The following is a 20784-nucleotide window of genomic DNA, read 5'->3' as shown; positions in this document are numbered from 1 at the left end:
CGGGGTTTCTCCACATTGGTCAGGCTGGTCTTGAACTCCTGACCTCTGGTGATCTGCCCTCCTTGGCCTCCCAAAGTGCTGGGATTACAGGCGTGAGCCACCATGCCCGGCCAGTTATATCTTAAATATTGTGACTTGTTGAATAATTTGGCCCCTATGGTGGCAAGTTGTTTTGTTGTAATACATGCTTGGTAGTTCGCAGGGTGGTTGAAACTGGCCAGTTGATTAAAATTTCATGTTAAGGATGGTCCATGCAGGACTCCCATATAGGGGAAAAGAAGTAACTAATAATCTTCATTGAGCACCAACTGTATTTCAGGCACTATATTACCCTCATCCCTAACATATAGTACTATTTAATCCTTGAAATATCCATAAGGTAGGTGGTTTTTCCTTTTGAAATCCACAGATTTCAAGAAGAGCTAATATAACTTCAGTGATTTGCCCAGTTTCATACAGTGGTTCAGAGATTTAGTCCCATACCTATTTGACTTTAAACTATCAGGACTAGCTGTTCTCTGTTGGTCATACCCTTGGACCATCCCATGAGTTCCTAGTCAAGAGGAAATGCAAGTAAATGAGATTAATTTTTTAGGCAGGGCATGGTGGCTCATACCTATAATATCTGCACTTTAGTAGGAGGCCGAGGTGGGTGGATCTCTTGAGCCCAGGAGTTTGAGACCAGCCTAGGACACCACCTCCACAAAAAAATTAAATAAAAAACTGGACATGGCGGCATGAACCTGTAGTCTCAGCTACTTAGGGGGCTGAGGTGGGAGGATTGCTTGAGCCTGGGAGGTTGAGGCTGCCAGTGAGCTGTGATCGCACCACTGCAATGAGCCTAGGCGAAGAGTGAGACCTTACCTGAAAAAAAAAAAATTATAGTGCTAATTTTGAGTCTGTTTTATTTTTATTTTTATATTTATTTATTTATTATTTTGAGACTGACTCTCACTCTGTCACCCAGGCTGGAGTATAGTGGCGTGATCTTGGCTTACTGCAACCTCCGCCTCGCAGGTTCAAGTGATTTTCCTTCATTAGCCACCTGAATAGCTGGGGCTATAGGTGTGCGCCATCATGCCTGGCTAATTTTGGAAGTCTTAGTAGAGATGGGATTTTGCTGTGTTGCCCAGGTCTTGAGCTCCTGACCTAAAGTGATCCACTTGACTCAGCCTCCCCAAGTGTTGGAATTACAGGTGTGAGCCACTCTGCCTGGCCGTAATTTTATTTTAAAAGTACGTCACTCACAAGAAAAAACACTGTCAGGATTTCTTGTGGCACACCTCACAGCTGATATGTCAAAGTGCCAGTTTTATTTCTTATTTTAAAATTTTGTTTTAGAGGCAGGATCTTGCTCTGTTGCCCAGACTAAAGTGCAGTGGTGCGATCATAGCTCACTGTCGCCTCAAACTCCTGGATTTAAGTGATCCTCACAACTCAGCCTTCCAAGAAGTGAAGACTACGGTCATGCACTATCATACCCAGCTTTTCTTTTTTTTTTTTTTTTTTTTTTTTTGGTAGAGACCGGGTCTTACCATGTTGCTCAAGCTGTCTTGAAGTCCTGGCCTCAAGTGGTCCTCCTGCCTCAGCCTCCCAAAGTGTTGGGATTACAGGCAATAGCCACCACGTGCGGCTCAAGACACCAGTTTTTTTTTCTTCTTCTTTTTTTTCTATTTTTTTATTTTTTTTATTTTTTATTTTTGAGACACCATTTTAAAAACGCTTTTACTACACTTTGTTTTCAATGTTTTTTTGAGACACAGTCTTGCTATGTCACCCAGAATGTTGGGTGGGATGTTGACTCCTGCATCTTATTATCATACCAATTCCAGGCTGGAGTGCAGTGGCGTGATCAAGGCTCAGTGCAACCTCTATCTCTTGGGCTCAATCGATCTACCTACCTCAGCCTCCTTAGTAGCTGGGACTACAGGTGCACGCCATCTTGCCTGGCTAATTATTATTTTTTGTGTGTGTGGAAATGGGGTTTTGCCATGTTGCTCAGGCTGGTCTCAAACTCCTGGGCTCAAGTGATCCTCCCGCCTCGACCTCCCACAGTGCTGGGATTACAGGTGTGAGCCTCTGGACCCAGCCAATACGCTTTAATCCAAGTCAGTGTCTATTTAAATTGCAAGTTAGTTTAACTCTGAGCCATGAGCCTGTGCCTTGGAAATATGTACTTTAGAGTCGTAGGTAACAGTTATCTAGCTGAGAGTCTATATGTGGGTTATACCAAATGTACTGCCATCATTTGATTATAGGTTAGTAGTGTAATTTTTGAAATCGGCAGGTCACAGATGAGATTGCCATGCCTTAGTGGAACGCTCTTCCAACTGTCTTCTCCAGACAGATAGGTAGAACCTGGAACCAGTGCTAGGATGTGTGTGTATGTAGGAGGTAGTCATTGGTTATACAAACTTAAAGTTACTATCTTAACTTCTGGGCCTTGAAGGAAGGCCGTTTTAGTGATGTCTGCCACAGTCAAGAGCCAGAACTGGAATATTGACTCCTGCATCTTATTATACCAGTTCCAGGAGGAATTTTGTTACAGTTTCTACTGGAGATGGCAGTCGGATTTTTTTTTTTCTTTTTTTTCCTCATATGTGAAGTAATAGTTTCTTCACAACAGAAAAAGCCACAAACCTAAACTTGTCACTGAATTTTCTTCAAGGTTACATATCTCTTGGGTATTTTAAATCTAGATTATGTTGATTTTATATTTTGTTCTCATTTTTCTATTTCTTTGTTTTCTTTACTGTGAATGTGCTACAGGATTTTGTACAGAGCTTCTAGTTTCTGTCTGTAATTTGAATACTGAATTTGTAGTATTTTAATCAGTAAAAGAGAAATTTTAGCATAAGGAGAAAGCTAAAACATAGATTATAGACCCATAATTTAATATATAGTAGTTGCATATGGCTAGTGCTTCTATGTGTATTGGAAGCATACTGTTTTCTCTTAGGATTTGTTTTTTCTTTAATGATTAATTTTCAGTTATATAAGGAATGTTTGCATAGTTTTATAATAATGAGAACTGTAATAGCTCATTTTTGACTCAGCAGATGATTTTGGAGATCTACCAGATAGATGTTGATACATACAGACCTAGTTTGGATCATTGTTCTTTAAAGAATCATCCTGTAAACACATTTATTTACAGTGTTTTGTCACTTATTAAAAGTGGGTTTTTTTTTTTGGCCGGGCGCAGTGAGTCACACCTGTAATCCCAGCACTTAGGGAGGCTGAGGCAGGTGGATCACTTGAGGTCAGGAGTTTGAGACCAGCCTGGCCAACATGGTGAAACTCTGTCTGTACCAAACATACAAAAATTAGCTGGGCGTGGTGGTGCCCACTGTAATCCCAGCTACTCAGGAGGCTGAGACAGGAGAATCGCTTGAAACAGGGAGGCAGAGGTTGCAGTGAGCCAAGATCGTGCCATTGCACTCCAGCCTTAGCGACAAAGCAAGACTGCCTCAAAGAACTTTGTCTTGACGGTATATGATGATATTTTTGTTGGTTTACTACTACACAGAATCATTCATTTAAAATCACCGTATTTTTGGTCAAAGTTAAATGGAAGTAAAAAAAATTGACCTCATTATTATATCTCTACCACCCAAACATGTTTGCTACTCTTTTTTTTTTTTTGGAGACAGGTTCTGGCTCTGTCCCCCAGGCCAGAGTGCAGTGTTGCAACCTCAGTTCCCCACAACCTCAACCTCCCCAGGCTCAAGCCATCCTCCCACCTCTACCTCCTGAGTTGCTGGGACTACAGATGTGCACCATCATGCCTGGCTAATTTCTTTATTTTTGATAAAGGTGGGGTTTTGTGATGTTGCCCAGGTTGGTCTCAAAACTCCTGGCCTCAAGCAATCCTCCTGCTTCAGCCTCCCAAAATCCTGGGATTACAGGTGTGAGCCACCTCGCCTGGCTTTTAATTGATGAATTAATTTTATTTATTTTATTTTATTTTTATTTTTTAATAGAGATGAGGTGTTGCTGTGTTGACCACAATGGTCTCGAACTCCTGTCCTCAAGCCATCCTCCTGCCTCAGCCTCCCAGAGTGCTAGGATTACAGACATAAACCACTGCCCAGCGGCAGTTTTAAAATAAGTCAGGTTTCTTTTGTTCTTTTAAAAGTTTTTTCTTTTTTTTTTTTTTTTTTTTTTTTTGGGACGGGAGTCTTGCTCTGTCGCCCGGCTGGGTTGCCGTTGGCGGATTCTCAAGCTCACTGGCAAAGCTCCGCTCCGGTTTACGCCAATTTTCTCCTTTGCCTCAGGCCTCCGGAGTAAGCTCGCGCGCCTTACGGCGCCGCACTCGCCCGGCTTTTTTTTTTTTGTTATTTCAGTAAAGAACGGCCCGCGCTCCGGTTGCTTTCTTAGCTCACTGGCAGTCGCGCCTCCGTTACGCCCATTTCTTCCTGCCCTCAGCCTCGGAGAGCTGGGACTTTTTTACAGCGCCCGGCAAACCCGCCCGGCTATTTTTTTGGTTATTTTTAGTATAGACGGGGTTTCACCGTTGGTTTAGGCCAGGATGGTTGCTCGATCTTCCTGGCACTCGTGATCCGCCCGTTCTTGGCCCTCCCAAAAGTTGCTGGATTACAGGGCTTGGAAGCCCACCGGCGTGGCCCGGCCAAAAGTTTTTTTCTTGAGATGGGGTGTTGTTTGAAAGATGATTTTTGTGAGTTAACAGGGTATAGTTGCTTCTGGCCAGATTTGAAAAGTAGTGTGGGGATTTTTGCCAGTTGGTTGTTGTTTTAATTCACGCACGTCCGGGGAAACGCGAATTAACCCCAAGCATGGGGTTCAGGGGACCACTGAAAGGGTGAACCTGAAGCTAAAAACTCCATTGGATCACTGCCCTCCACTAAGAATCCTCTTTCTGACTGGTGGACCCACCAAGTGGACGATGGGTCTTCTGGAAAATTAATGGTAGTTTTCCAAGAGCAGTGTTTTAAGTTGATTTGAATCCTTTTTCCCGAATTACATTACATTCCTGATAAAGAGGCATAGGTCCTTTTGTGGAATGTCTAGGAGAAAAATTAATGGTATTTCATAGAATTTTTGGTCTTTGTAAGTAGTTGTTCATTCCTATGAAACTTGACCCTATCTTCTTCAATTTCAGGGGTTTTAGATCTGTAAACACTGCAATCTGGGTTTACACAACTCTTGGTTACACAATCTGGGTTGACAGGATTGCAGCATCTGTGATCTCATCTTTTATGGATTTAAGTTAAACTTTTGACCAGGGCCAACAGTGGCCTCATGCCTGTTAATCCCTGCACTTTGCGGGAGGCCGAAGGCCGGCGCGGATCATGAGCGTCAGGAGCTTCGGAGACCAGCCTGGGCCAATATGCGGTGGAAACCCCCTCTCTTAGTAAAAATATAAACAAAATAGCTGGATGTGGTGGTGCGCACTGTAGTTTTCCCAGCTACTCGGGAGGGTTTGAGGCAGGCGAGAACCGCTTAAACCCAGAGGCCAGAGGGAGGCAGTGGAGCCGAGATCATGTCACTGCACTCCAACCTGGGTGACAGAGCTTTAAGACTTCATCTCAAAAAAAAAAAAAAAAAAAAAAAAAAAGCCGGGCTGCGGCTGGCTCATGCCTGTTAATCCCAGCACTTTTGGGAGGGCCAGGTGGGCCAGATCACCTGAGGTCAGGAGCTTCAAACCAGCCCCAGCCAACATGGAGAAACCCTGTCTCTACTAAAAAAATACAAAATAAGCCAGGCAATGCGGGCTCCATGCCTGTAATCCCAGCCTACTCGGGGATGGCTGAGGGCCAGGAGAACTCTGGCGAACCCGGGAGGTGGAGGCTTGGCGGTGAGCGAAGGATCTGTGCCATTGCACTCCACCTGGGCCAAAAAGAGTGAAACTCCATCTCAAAAAAAAAAAAAAAGTTAAACTTTTTTTCACTTGAACCTAGAAACTCTTCGTTTATACACATCAAGTAAGAAAACAATGGCCTAACAGATTTCACAATCTGCTTTCCTTCTAGGAATGTTGCTAAGCCGGTCTCTGGCGAGTCAGACTATTTGATTGTCTTATTTGACTCTGGTATGGGGCGTGTGAAAAGGTAGTACTACTAATGATATAAAAGTAAAAGGCCCATGAGAGACGCTTAAGGTTTTTAAAATGGCCATTATCTTTCCTTTACTGCGAGGTATGGGGCAGTTTTGACGTTTGCTTGGCCAGCCTGCTGCTTCTTGTTTGGTTTTTTTTTTTTCTTTTGAGACGGAGTCCTAGCTCTTGTCGCCCAGGCCTGGAGCTGCGAGTGGCCGGGATGTCAGCTCACTGCAAGCTCCGCCTCCCGGGTTTTCGCCATTCTCCTGCCTCAGCCTCCTGAGATAGCTGGCGCACTACAGGGCGCCGGCCACGTCGGCGCCGGCCTTTAGTTTTTTGGTATTTTTAGTAGAGAGCGGGCGTTTCACGGTTTCACCGTGGCTTCAGCTCAGGATCGGCTCTCGATCTTCCTGACATTCGTGGCATCACCTGTCTCGGCCTCCCAACGTGCTGGGGATACAGGCTTGAGCCACCACGGCCCGGCCGGGCTGTGCTTTCTTGCAAACCTAGGCCAGGCTTAACTTTTGTCTTCTGTTTCTCAGTTGAGAAAAGTGCAATTTGGTCTAAGGAGAAATGAAAACTTTAGAACTCAGCCAAATGTTGACATTTAACTTTTAAGTGAAAGGAGTTAACCTTTGGCCTCTATTCTACAGGTTTTTTCTTAGTTTATATGAGCCTCCTCGTGGTGCTGAAGGACTGGTGTCAACATTTGCATCTTAACCTCAGTGTTCATGGATTATAATTTATCCACAGAATTTTCTCATAGGGCGGTTATAACTAAAGTATTTTTTAAGATCCCCCTCTGAAAAAAAAAGTACATTTTAAGTATATTAGAAACATGTTTTACTTTATTTTTGCAAGACTGTACTCTTGTAAAAACAAGAAACTTGGACTTTGTGTCGATCTTGCTAAACTGATCCATTTGATTTTTTCTTCTAAACTGTCCATTTGATTTTACTTAGAAAATTATTATCAGAAGGAGACAGGGGAGGCAGTTTAAATGTTGTCATAAACAGTAGAGCTTTTATGGAGAGATCTTATCAAAATTAGTTTTGATTTAACGTATCAGACTAGTTAATTTAAAAAATTTGCTAGTTTTTTTTTTTCTTTTTGAGTCTGTGGGTGGCTTTTTTAAAGGATAATTTTCCCTCCCAAGTGACATGGATATTAGTAAGCATTCTCCCAGGTAGCTATTATATAGCAAAATGACAAGTAACAGACTATTTTACTAAGAAAATAAGATAAAATGCCACATAGTTAAACTTAAATAATGTGGACAAAGAAGCATTTAATGTACCAGAGTATGAATTTACCATTCAATTTATGGTTTTAGGAGATCTAGAAAAGAGGAGGAAAAAACAATAAATATGCAAGAAGAAATAAATACATTGCAAAACAGAAGAATGGGAAATAATCAAGAGTTGGAAAATTAGGAAACAAAAGGCAAAATGAAGGAGAGTACATCGGATATAACAAAAGGTACTGAGGACTTACAAAGAAAATACTGGAAGTGAATGTTGTTAGTTATATGAAAGTCTCAATGAATAAATAATTTCAAAGACACTAGGAATTAGTACTGACGAAATAAGACATAAAAATCAGAATAGGGGCTGGGTGCGGTGGCTCATGCCTGTAATCGCAGCACTTTGGAAGGCCGAGGGCAGGCAGATCCAGCTAAGTCAGGAGCTTGAGACCAGCCTGGGCAACATGGTAAAACCCTGTCTTTACTAAAAATACAAAAATTAGCTGGGCGTGGTGGTGTGTGCTTGTAATCCCAACTACTCGGGAGGCTGAGGCACAAGAATTGCTTGAACCTGGGAGGTGAAGGTTGCAGTGAGCCGAGATCACACCACTGTACTCCAGCCTGGGCAGTAATAGAGTGAGACTCTATCTCAGCAACAACAACAAAACCAGAATAAACTCCTGTAACCAAGAAAAAAATTGAGGCGATTGTGAAACTATTTCCTCCTCTCCCCATACCACCTTAAGGGGCAAAAGTCCACTCTGTAGGTATTGGTGATTTCTCCTTTTATTTTATTTATTTATTTATTTATTTATTTATTTATTTTTTGAGACAGGATCTTGCTCTGTCACCCAGGCTGGAGTGCAGTGGTACAAACATGGTTCACTGCAGCCTCGACCTCCTGGGCTCAGGCAGTTCCTCTACCTCAGCCCTCCCAAGTAGCTGGGACCACAGGCGTGGGCCACCACACCCAGGTAATTTTCTAATTTTTTGTAGAGATGGGATCTTGCTATGCTGCCCAAGATGGTCTGGAACCCTTGGGGTGAAGTAGTCTTCCCTCCTCAGCCTCCCAAATGGTTGAGATTATAGGTGTGAGCCACCACTCCTGGTCTCTCCTAACCTTTTAAGAAGCAGATATTTCTCATGTTGAATAATAAGATAGAAGTAAACAACTGACAGCAAAATGACAAACATGAAAAAGTAGAAGTATAACCTAATCTCATTTATGAATGTATAGATGTTTAAATTCAAATTAAAATGCTAGCAAATGGCCACAGCAGATTATTCCTTTGTTTTGTTTCAAGTAGTTTATGCTAGGAATGTCAGACATGTTCAGTGTTTAAAAACTCATTAATATGTCTAGAGTCAGTGCTGTGGTTTGAATGTGTCCCCTCCAAAATTCAGGTGTTGCCAGTGTATTAAGAGGTGATTAGGTAAAGACAGCTTCTCCTCTCATGAGTGGGACTAGGTATCCTTTTAAAGGCTTAATGGCGTAACCTTGTCTGTTTTTACACCTTGCCATGTGAGGACAGTATCCATTCCCTCTTGCCCTTCTGCCTTCTACTTTGTGAGGATGAAGGAATTCCTTCCCTCTGGAGGACACAGTGTTCAAGGCACCATATTGGAAGCAGAGCCTGGACCCTCACCAGGCACCTAACCTGCTGGTGCCTTGACATTGTACTTCCCAGCCTCTAGAACTGTGAGAAATTAAATTTCTGTTTTTCATAAATTACCCAGTCTGCTGGGTGCAGTGGCTCATGCCTGTAATCCCAGCACTTTGGAAGGTGGAGGCGAGCGTACTGCTTGAGCCTGAGTTTGAGACCAGCCTGGGCAAAGTGGTGAAACCCCCTCTCTACAAAAACACAAAAATTAGCCAGACGTGGTGGCGCATGCCTGTAATTGCAGCCACTTGGGAGGCTGAGGCAAGAGGATTGCTTGAGCCCAGAGATCAAGACTGCAGTGAGCCAGGATTGGAACACTGCATTCCGGCCTGAGTGACAGTGAGACCCTGTCTCCAAAAAAAATTACCCAGTCTCAGGCATTCTGTCGTAACAGCACCGATAGACTAAGTATGGCTTAATGGTGAGGAGTACTTTTTCTGAACCAGATAGCCTTGGTTCAGATCTTGATTTGCTTCCTAGTGGCTGTGTGACCTTGAATGAGTTTATTGATCTTCTCTTACGCTTTCCTCATCTGTAAGTGAGTAATAAGAGCAGCTACCTGGGCAGCCATAACAGATACCACAGACTGTGTGGCTTAAACAACAAATTTATTTTCTTATAATTCTGGAGGCTAGAAGTGCAATAGCAAGGTGTCAGCAGGTTTGGTTTCTTCTGAGGCCTTTCTCCTTGGCTTGCAGATGTCTGCCTCCTTCCTGTGGCCTCATATTGTAGTCCCTCTGTGTGCATACATGTCTGTGCGTGCTCACTTGCTCTCTCTCACTCTTTGTCCTGATCTCCTCTCATAAGAATACCAGTTTTATTGGATTTACGCTTCTGTCTCCAAATACACTAAAGTACTGGAGATTAGGGCTTCAACATAGGAATTTGGGGAGGACATAGTTCAGCTCGTAACAGGTTGTTATGAGGATTAAGTGTCCTGATATACCTGGCCCTAGCAAATGCTTCCTAAGTGTTTATTTTTTTATTATTACTTTACAGTAATAAGTAATACATAATATATAATATTACTTTACAGTAACAAGTAATACATAAAAACCCAAACACTTCAGAAAAATCTTTTAATTTCAGAGTAATTAATTAGAGGTTGGCAGGAAGTTGCACAAAATGTATAGGAAGGTTCTGTTCATGCACCCTGCATCTCTCCTCCTGTAGAATTCTAGTACATTATTAAAACCAAAACATTGACATTGATACAATCCATAGGACTAATTCAGATTTGAAGTTATACATGAATCATTTGTGTGTGTGTGTGTGTGTGTGTGTGTATTACACTTCTAGGCAATTTTATCACATGTGTAGCTTGTTATAACCACTGCAGTCAAGATGCAGAACTACTTCATCACAAGGCTCTTTCCTGCTAGGCCTTTGTAGCCACACCTACCCACTCTCCCTTGAAACCTTAATCCTTGACAACTACAAACCTATTTTCCTGTATAATTTCATTATTTCAAGAATGTAATATATATAAATGGAGTCACAAAGTACACAACCTTTTATTTTGAGACAGAGTCTCTCCCTGTCACTCAGACTGGAATGCAGTGGTGCGATCGATCTTAGCTCACTGTGGCCTCTGCCTCCTAGGTTCAAGCTGAGATCCTCCCATCTCAGCCTCCAGAGCAGCTGGGACTACAGGTGCACACCACCACACTAGCTAGTTTTTAAATTTTTTTTGTAGAGACAGGGTCTCACTATATTGGCCAGGCTGATCTTGACTTCCTGGGTTCAAGCAATCTTCCTGCCTTGGTCTCCCAAAGTGCTAGGATTACAGGTGTGAGCCACTGCACCCAGCCTACAGTTTTTTGAGATTGGCTTTTTTCACTCAGCATAATTTCCTTGAAGTTCCAAGATTTTGCATGTATAAATAGGCCATTCCTTTTTATTTCTGTGTAGTGTTCCATGGTGTGGATATAGTACACTTGGCTTAACCATTGCCTCCACAAGGACATTTGGTTTGTTTTCAGTTTTTGGCTATTATGAATAAAGCTGCTATGAACATTCTTATAGAGGTTTTTACACCAACATGTTTTTCTTTCTCTGGAATAAATGTTCAAGAGTGCAATTGCTGGGTCAAATGATGAGTTTTAGTGTTTTTGTTTGTTTTTTATTTTTTTGAGACGGAGTCTTGCTCTGTCGCCCAGACTGTAGTGCAGTGGCACCATCTCAGCTCACTGCAAACTCCGCCTCCCAGGTTCACGCCGTTCTCCTGCCTCAGCCTCCCGAGTAGCTGGGACTACAGGCGCCCACCACCACCCCCGGCTAGTTTTTTGTTTTTTAGTAGAGACGGGGTTTTACTGTGTTAGCCAGGATGGTCTCAATCTCCTGACCTCATGATCCGCCCGCCTTTGCCTCCCAAAGTGCTGGGATTACAGGTGTGAGCCACTGCGCCTGGTGGCATTTTTAGTTTTAAAAGAAACCGTCAAACAAAAAAGGCTTTACCTTTTTACATTCTCACCAGCGATATATGTTAGTGATTCAGTTTCTCTACATCCTTGACAGCGTTTAGTGTTGTTGCTATTTTTTATTTTAACCATTCTCATAGGTGTGTAATGAAATCTCATTGTGGTTTAAACTTTTATTTCCCTAAAGGTTAATGTGTTGAACATCTTTTCTTGTGCTCATTAACCATCTTTTTTTTTTTTTTTTTTTTTTTTTTTTTTTTTTTTTTTTTGAGACGGAGTCTCGCTCTGTCTCCCAGACTGGAGTGCAGTGGCGCGATCCCAGCTCACTGCAAGCTCCGCCTCCCGGGTTTACGCCATTCTCCTGCCTCAGCCCCCCGAGTAGCTGGGACTACAGGCACCCGCCACCTCGCCTGGCTAGTTTTTTGTATTTTTTAGTAGAGATGGGGTTTCACCGTGTTAGGCAGGATGGTCTCGATCTCCTGACCTCGTGATCGACCCGTCTCAGCCTCCCAAAGTGCTGGGATTACAGGCTTGAGCTACCACGCCCGGCCTCATTAACCATCTTTACATCGCTCCCCGCCTCTTTTTTTTTTTTTTTCTGAGATGGAGTTTCCCTCTTATTGCCCAGGCTGGAGTACAAATGGCATGGTCTTGGCTCACTGCAACCTCCGCCTCCCGGGTTCAAGCAATTCTCCTGCCTCAGCCTCCCAAGTAGCTGGGATTACAGGCATGCACCACCATGCCCAGCTAATTTTGTATTTTTTAGTAGAGATGGGGTTTCTCCTTGTTGGTCAGGCTGGTCTCAAACTCCCAACCTCAGGTAATCCGCCTGCCTCAGCCTCCCAAAGTGTTGGTGAGCTACCGCCCCTGGCCTGCATCCTCTTTAGTAAAATGTCTGTTCATATTTTTTGCCAGTTTTCTAATTGGAATTCTTTAGATAGTCTAATCTCAAGTTCTTTGGCAGATGTGTGGCTTGAAAATATTTTCTTCCAGTCAGTAATTTGTTTCTTCATCCTGTTTACAGGGTCTTACTCTGTACTTCTGATGAGGTTCCATTTATCAATGTTTCCTTTTGTGGATTAGAGCTTTTGCTGTCAAGTCTAGGAACTGTTGGCTTAGTTCTAGGTTGTAGAGATTTTTCTCCCCTTTTTTCCTAACAGTGTTATGTTTTATATTTAAGTTCTTGATCTATTTTGTTTTTTCTCTTTTAAAATTTTATTTATTTATCTATTATTATTATTATTATTATTAGAGACGAAGTTTTGCTCTTGTTGACCGGACTGGAGTGCAATAGTGTGATCTCAGCTCACTGCAACCTCTGCCTCTCAGGTTCAAGCGATTCTCCTGCCTCAGCCTACCAAGTTGCTGGGATTACAGGCACCCGCTGCCATGCCCGGCTAATTTTTTGTATTTTTAGTAGAGATGGGGTTTCACCACGTTGGCCAGGCTGGTCTCAAACACCAGACCTCAGGTGATCCACCTGCCTCGGCCTTCCAAAGTGCTGGGATTACAGGCGTGAGCCACTGCACCGGCCAAGTTAATATTTTATAAGGTATAAGCAAGGTTTGTTTGTTTGTTTGTTTGTTTTTGCCTATGCATCTAGTTGTTCCAGTAGCGTTTATTTAAAAGTCTCTTTTTTTCAATTTATGTAATTTATTAAATTGCCTTTATTTTTTTGAAGAGACAGGGTTTTACTCTGTTGTCCAGGCTGGAGTGCAGTGGTGTGATCATAATTCACTGTAACCTTGCATTCGCACTCCTGAGCTCCCGCCTCAGCCTTCTGAGTAGCTAGGAGCTAGGACTACAGACAGTGCCACCATGGCTGGCTAATTTTTTCATGTTTTTGTACAGATCAGATCTCGCTTTGTTGCCCAGGCTGGTCTCAAACTCCTGGGCTCAAGTGATCCTCAAGCGAGTGATCCTCAGGCGATCCTCCCACCTCATGCTCTCAAAGTGTTGGGATCACAGGGGTGCACCCTATTAAATTGCTTTTGTACTTTTGTGAAAAATCAGTTGAATATATTTTTGTGGGTCTTTTTTTGTTTGTTTTGTTTTGTTTTTTGAGACGGAGTCTTGCTCTGTCACCCAGGCTAGAGTGCAGTGGTGTGATCTTGGTTCACTGCAACCTCCACCTCCCGAGTTCAAGCAGTTCTCTGCCTCAGCTTCCAGAGTAGCTGGGATTACAGGCGCCCGCCACCACATCCAGCTAATTTTTTGTATTTTTAGTAGAGACAGAGTTTCACCATCTTGGCTAGGCTGGTCTTAAACTCCTGACCTCATGATCCACCTGCCTCGGCCACCCGAAGTGCTGGGATTACAGGCATGAGCCATCTCGCCTGGCCTTTTTTTTTTTTTTTTTTTTTTTTTTTGAGACGGAGTTTTGCTCTTGTTGCCAAGGCTGGAGTACAGTGGTGTGATGTCAGCTCACTGCAACCTCCGCCTCCTAGTTTCAAGCGATTCTCCTGCCTCAGCCTCCTGAGTAGCTGGGATTACAGGTGCCCGGCACCATGCCCAGCTAATTTTGTATTTTAGTAGAGATGGGGGTTTCACCATGTTGGCCAAGCTGGTCTCGAACTCCTGACCTCATGATCCGCCCACCTTGGCCTCCCAAAGTACTCGGATTACAGGCATGAGCCCACTGTGCCCGGCCAAGGGTCTGTTTTTATAAGCTGTGAGGATTAAGTGTACTAACATAGAATGTCTTGCCTGTAAAGTGCTACATAATGTGAGCTTTTGAGGATTGTGTTTTAAACAAGTGCTACCTAAGTGTTAGTTATTATTGTTACTACTTTACAACACAGCAAATAAATAATAATTTTTTTTTTTTTGACACGGAGTCTCGCTTTGTTGCCCAGTCTGGAGTGCCGTGGTACAATCTCATTGCAACCTCCACCTCCTGAGTTCAAGCGATTCTCCTGCCTCAGCCTCCCAAGTATCTGGGACTACAGGTGTGTGCTACCACACCTGGCTAATTTTTGTATTTTTAGTAGATTTGGGGGTTTCACCATGTTGGCCAGGTTGATCTCGAACTCCTGACCTCAAATGATCCACCACCTCAGCCGCCCAAAGTTCTGGGCTTACAGGTGTGAGCCACCATGCCCAGTCAATAATAATTTAAAAAAAAAAAAATGGATGAACTCAGTAGTTATTCCTACTTTGTAATTTTAAAACAATACAGTTTCAAAACTTTTAGTTGTGGTAAAATACACGTAACATAAAATTTACTATCTTAACCTTTTTTTTTTTTTTTTTTCTTTTGAGGTGGAGTTTCGTTCTTGTTGCCCAGGTTGGCGTGCAATGGTGCTATCTTGCCTCACTGCAACCTCTGCCTCCTGGGTTCAAACCATTCTCCTGTCTCAGCCTCCTGAGTAGCTGAGATTACAAGCGCCCACCACCACGCCCGGCTAATTTTTGTATTAATAGAGATGGGGTTTTGCCATATTGGCCGGGCTTGTTTCAAACTCCTGGCCTCAGGTGATCCACCTGCCTTGGCCTCCCAAAGTGCTGGGATTACAGGCGTGAGGCACTGCGCCCGGCCCCGAGCCACCGCTCCCGGCCCACCGTCTTAACCATTTTTAAGTGTACAGTTCAGTAGTAAATACATTCAGATTGTTTGCAGCCAATCTCCAGAACTTTTTTAACCTTGGAAATTGAAAACTAAAATGCCCATTAAACAACTCCTCATATCTACCTTCCCCCCCAATCCCTGGCAGCTACCATTCTACTTTGTCTCTATGAATTTGACTATTATAGGTGCCTCATCTAAGTGTAATCACAAAGTATTTGCCTTCTTGTAACTGGCTTATTCACTTAGCATAATGCTCTCAGGGTTTATCCATGTTGTAGAATGTAGAATTTCATGTATACACCACATTTTGTATCCATTGATTTGTTGATGGGTATTTGAGTTGCTTCCACCTTTTGGCTATTGTGAATAATACTGCTGTGAACATGGTTGCACAGCTATCTCTTTGAGGCCCTGCTTTCAAGTGTTTTGGGTATATTCCCAGAAATGGAATTGTTGTATCATATGGTAATTCTGTTTTTGAGGAACTGCCATCGTTTTCCATAGTGGCTACACCATTTTACATTCCCATCAGCAGTGTACAAGTATTCTAGTTACTCCACATCCTCACCAATGCTTGTTATTTTGTGGGGTTGGTTGGTTTTTTGTTTCCTTGGTAGTGGCCACCTCAATGGATATGAGGTGATGTCTTGTTGTGAGTTGCAGTTTCCTGAAATTAGTGACTTTGAGCATCTTTTCATGTGGTCGTTGGCCATTTTTATATCTTTGGAGAAATATCTGTTCAAGTCCTTTGCCCATTTTTTTATTGGGTTGTTATTTTGTTGTTGTTGAGTTGTAGCAGTTATTCGTATATTTGGGTTATTAATGCCTTACTATATATGTAAATTGCAATTTTCTCCCATTCCATGGGTTTCCTTTTTATTCTGTTGATTGTGTTGTTTAATGCACAGATTTTAAATTTTGATTTAAAATTGGTGTCACATTCGAGAAATCGTTGCTAAATTCAACGCTGTAACACTTTCTCCCTGTTTTCTTCCTTTTTTTCTTTTTTTTGAGACAGAGTTTTTGTAGCCCAGGCTGGAGTTCTGTGGCGTGATCTCAGCTCACTGCAACCTCCTCCTCCCGGGTTCAAGTGATTCTCCTGCCTCAGCCTCCCGAGTAGCTGGAATTACAGGCACCTGCCACCATACCCAACTAATTTTTGTATTTTTAGTAGAGACCGGGTCTCAAACTCCTGACCTCAGGTGATCTGCTCACCTCGACCTCCCAAAGTGCTGGAATTACAGGCGTGAGCCTTCGCGCCTGGCATGTAGTAAGTTTTGAAATCAGGAAGTGTGGGACCTCCAACTTTGTTCTTTTTCAAGATTGTTTTGTCCGTTTGGGGTCTTAGCCCATTTATGCTTAGTGTTTCATTATTGGGTTGCTAAGCTTGTGGGAGTTATTTATATTCTACTGCTCAAGGTCATCACCAAGGTCTGAGTTTTCACAGAAGAAATTTGCAGCCTCGGGCATAAATGGGTTAATATAGTTTTTAATGGTAAAGCTTTAGAGGTGTTACCATGAAAATGAAGAACGGAAAAATGTTTTTTATGATTATTGTTTCGTGTTTTATTCAGTGCAGTAAAATGTAAAACAAATAAGAGGTGTAAGTTATAGAAAGGAAGATAAAACCTTGTTATTTACAAATGCTATGATTTTGTACCTAAACAATTAAATCGAAAGGACCAAACTGGGCCGGGCGCAGTGGCTTATGGCTATAATCCCAGCACTTTGGGAGGCTGAGTTGGACGGATCACTTGAAGGCAGGAGTTCCAGATCAGCCTGGCCAACATGGTGAAACCCCTTCTCTACTAAAAATACAAAAAAATTAGCCAGGCATGGTGGTGTGTGCTTGTAATCCCAGCTACTTGGGAGGCTGAGGCGGGAGAATTGCTTGAACTCAGGAGGCAGGGATTGCAGTGAGCTGAGATCACACCTTTGCACTCCAGCCTGGGCTACAGAGCGAAACTCCATCTCCAAAAAAAAGGAAAGGAAAAGACTGAAAATGATTACGAAGAACAATTCAGTAAAGTGACTGGCTAAATAAAAACCATGAAAATTGATAATTTCTGTATATCAGCAGTAACAGAAAAATAGGAAAAAATTGCTTTTCAAATTAAGTAATAAACATGTTCTTATTTTACTCATAATTGTTTTGTTTTGAGACAACGATCTTGGCTCTGTCACCCAGGCTGGAGTGCAGTGTGCAGTGGTGTGATCTTGGCTCACTGCAACCTCTGCTTCGCAGGCTCATGCGATCTGCCCACCTCAGCCTCCATGTAGCTGGGACCACAGGTGCACACCACCATGCCTGGCTAATTTTTTGTATTTTGGGTAGAGATGGGGTTTCACCATGTTGGCCAGGCTGGTCTCGAACTCCTGAGCTCAAGGGATCCACCCACCTTGGCCTCCCAGAGTGCTGGGATTATAGAAGTGAGCTACTGCTCCCAGCCTGTTTTGAGTTAATTTTTATGTGGATGTGAAGCAAGGGTACAACTTCATTGTTTTGCCTGTGGCTATCTACTCCTGGCACCATTTGCTGAAAAGACTATTCTTTCCCTCATTGAATTGTGTTGGCACCCTTGTCAAAAATCATTTGACCACAATTATGGATTTATTCCTAGACTCTCAATTATATTCCATTGATCTAACCTTATGCTAGTACTGTACTGTCTTGATTGCTTTGGCTTTGTTTTAGGTGGTGAAGTATGAGCCTTCCTACTTTTTCAGAATTGGTTCCTAGCAATTCCATATGCATGTTAGAATTTGCCTACCAATTTCTACAAAGAAGTCAGCTGGGGCCTGGTGTGGTGGCTCACGCCTGTAATCCCAGCACTTTGGGAGGTGGAGGCGGGTGGATCACCTGAGGTCAAGAGTTCGAAACTAGCCTGGCCAACATGGCAAAACAATAGTAAATTATTATTGTTTATACTATAGAATTATTTCTTCTTCTTGATGCTACTGTATATGGAATTATTTTCTTCATTTTCAGATTGTTCATTGCAGTTATAAAAAAAATGGATTTTTGTCTATCAATCTTGTATTCTACAGCCTTGCTGAACTAGTCATTAGTTATAAAAGGAAGGCTCCTTGTGGCTGTTTTATGCCCTGGGTCTCTCCTACAAACTAGCCAGTCTGCAGTCTAGCCTGTATCTTCTTTACATCCAGGAACCTCTTTCCACTTGCCTAGTACTACAACCCCCATTGTTTTTGGGAACACCCTTAGACTAAAACTTGTCACACTCCTGCAAGTGAAGTTAGGTCCTTTGAGATACTCTGTGTTCCTGTTTCTTCCCTTAGGCAAAGTATCTGAGCCAGTGTTCTAGTGGTAGAGGTGGGGACAATGGCAAGCTTTTCTGTGAATGCTACCCCAGCTCTAGGAGGGTGTGGGGCAGGTCAGCAGCCTGGGGTCCTCTTGGCTTGTCTCTCCTGTTGTGGAACCACTGTCCCATGAGCTGGGAAAAAGGGTCTTTGGGTTCCCAGTATTCTCAGTGTGTCATGCCTATGAAAGGGCCCCTTTTCCACAAGTAGGGATTGAGCAGAAGAAGGGAGCCCCTGCCTCTGACGGTACTTGCCCGAGACTTAGCCTTAGCAACAGAAGTCAGGGCAGGATGAGAAATGCTGAAGTTGCATCCCTCCCAGGAATAAAGAGAGCCCTCGGGGCTGAGTGCAGTGCTCACACCTGTAATCCTAGTACTGTGGGAGGCTGAGGCAGGCAAATCACTTGAGGCCAGGGGTTCGAGCCCCTCCTGGCAAATATGGTAAAACCCCATCTCTTGGGCCAGGCGCGGTGGCTCACACCTGTAATCCCAGCACTTTGGGAGGCCGAGGCGGGCAGATCACGAGGTCAGGAGATAGAGACCATCCTGGCTAATATAGGGAAGTCCCATCTCTCCTAAACAAAATAAAAAAATTAGCTGGGCGAGGTGGCGGGCGCCTGTAGTCCCAGCTACTCGGGAGGCTGAGGCAGGAGAACAGCGTGAATCCAGAAGGCGGAGCTTGCAGTGAGCTGAGATTGCGCCACTCCAGCCTAGGCGACAGTGTAAAACTCCATCTCAAAAAAAAAAATCTCTACTAAAAATACAAAAATTAGCTGAGTGTGGTGGCGTGTACCTGTAATCCCAGCTACTCGGGAGGCTGAGGCGGGAGAATCGCTTGAACCCAGGAGGCAGAGGTAGCAGTGAGACAAGATCGCACCACTGCACTCCAGTCTGGACAACAAAACGAGCAAAAGCAAGACCCTGTCTCAAAAAAAAAAAAAAACCCTCAGGCTTGGATTTTGGGGAAAGGGGACACTTGTATTCTTGGCTGCAGCTCCCAGAGCCTAGCTGATGGGGCCGGGAGTGGGATCTTTGTTCAGATTCCATAGACTGTCACTTTTCTGACTGAATTTTCATAGAGTTTATTGAATAAATGTTTCTTTCTTTTTTTTTTTTTTTTTTTTTGAGACAGAGTCTCACTGTCGCCCAGGCTGAAGTGCAGTGGTGTGATCTCGGCTCACTGCAACCTCTGCCTCCTGGGTTCAAGAGATTCTCCTGCCTCAGCCTCCCGAGTAGCTGGGATTACAGGCATGCGCCACCATGCTAAGCTAATTTTTTGTGTTTTGTTTTTTTTGAGGCGGACCCTTGCTCTTGTCACCCAGGCTGGAGTGCAGTGGTGTGATCTTGGCTCACTGCAGCCTCCACCTCCTGGGTTCAAGCAATTCTCCTGCCTCAGCCTCCTGAGTAGCTGGGATTACGGGTGCCCACCACCATGGCCTGGCCAATTTATGTATTTTTAGTAGAGATGGGGTTTCACCATGCTGACCAGGCTGGTCTTGAACTGACCTTAGGTGATCCACCTGCCTCGGCCTCCCAAAGTGCTGAGATTACAGGTGTGAGCCACCATGCCCGGCCAATTTTTATATTTTTAGTAACGATGGGGTTTTACCATGTTGGCCAGCCTGGTCTCAAACTCCTGACCTCAAGTGATCTACCCACTACAGCCTCCCAAAATGCTTGGATTATAGGCATGAGCCACCATGCTCAGCCTGTTTCTTCATTTCTTGTTTGCCTTTAGGACTCAGAGACTTTGAGTGCTTGTTATTTGATAATTTTCGCTGCTTCCACTGAGGAGCAGGTAGTGGAGCTTCCTTACACTGTTATTCTCAGTGTCAGTCTCCTGTAAACTTTTTTTGAGCTAGCATTCATGCCTCCATAAGGCTTAGCTTAGAAAAACATTTCCTTCATATGAGCTTTGACCATGCTTCATAAGGAACTCTTAATATACCCCTTAACATCTCAACTTTCAGGTACTGTTCTTTTGTGTTATAAGAGGCCAAGAGAGTTGATTTCTCGTGTTTATTTTCCATAAACAATTCGGTACATGTGGAAGTACTATAGAAGAGAAAATCTGCACATGAGTACAGAGTTTGTAAAATAATGAAAATAATGGTAGATAATTTTAATATGGAGGTTACAGCACCGCAGTTGAGTTCTATTCAGGTTGGCTTGAAGTTGATGCAGTTAACTTTTGCCTTCTCTGACCTGAGTTAGACATCAGAATCATCAGGCTTTGGCCCGGTGTGGTGGCTCATGCCTATAATCCCACCACTTTGGGAGGTTGAGACAGGCTGATCACTTGAGGTCAGGAGTTTGAGACCAGCCTGGCCAACATGGTGAAACCCCATCTCTACTAAAAATACAAAAATTAGCTGGGTGTGGTGGTGGGCACCTGTAATCCCAGCTACTTGGGAGGCTGAGGTGGGAGAACTGCTTGAACCCAGGAGGCAGAGGTTGCAGCGAGCCGAGATCATGCCATTGCACTCCAGCCTAGGTGACAAGAGTGAAACTCCGTCT

At 43.5% G+C, this 20784-nt stretch overlaps 1 protein-coding gene across 1 annotated transcript in view; it reads left to right on the top strand.

Annotated features, from left to right (window-relative positions):
- TLK2 (tousled like kinase 2) overlaps positions 1–20784 on the top strand; it is a 137262-nt gene that overhangs the window by 27391 nt on the left and 89087 nt on the right.

Source organism: Rhinopithecus bieti, unplaced genomic scaffold, assembly GCF_001698545.2.
Source record: "Rhinopithecus bieti isolate Rb0 unplaced genomic scaffold, ASM169854v2 scaffold_12928, whole genome shotgun sequence".
NCBI lineage: Eukaryota > Metazoa > Chordata > Mammalia > Primates > Cercopithecidae > Rhinopithecus > Rhinopithecus bieti.
Note: the sequence above shows the minus strand (reverse complement) of the source record. Positions and strands in the feature narration are given on the sequence as shown.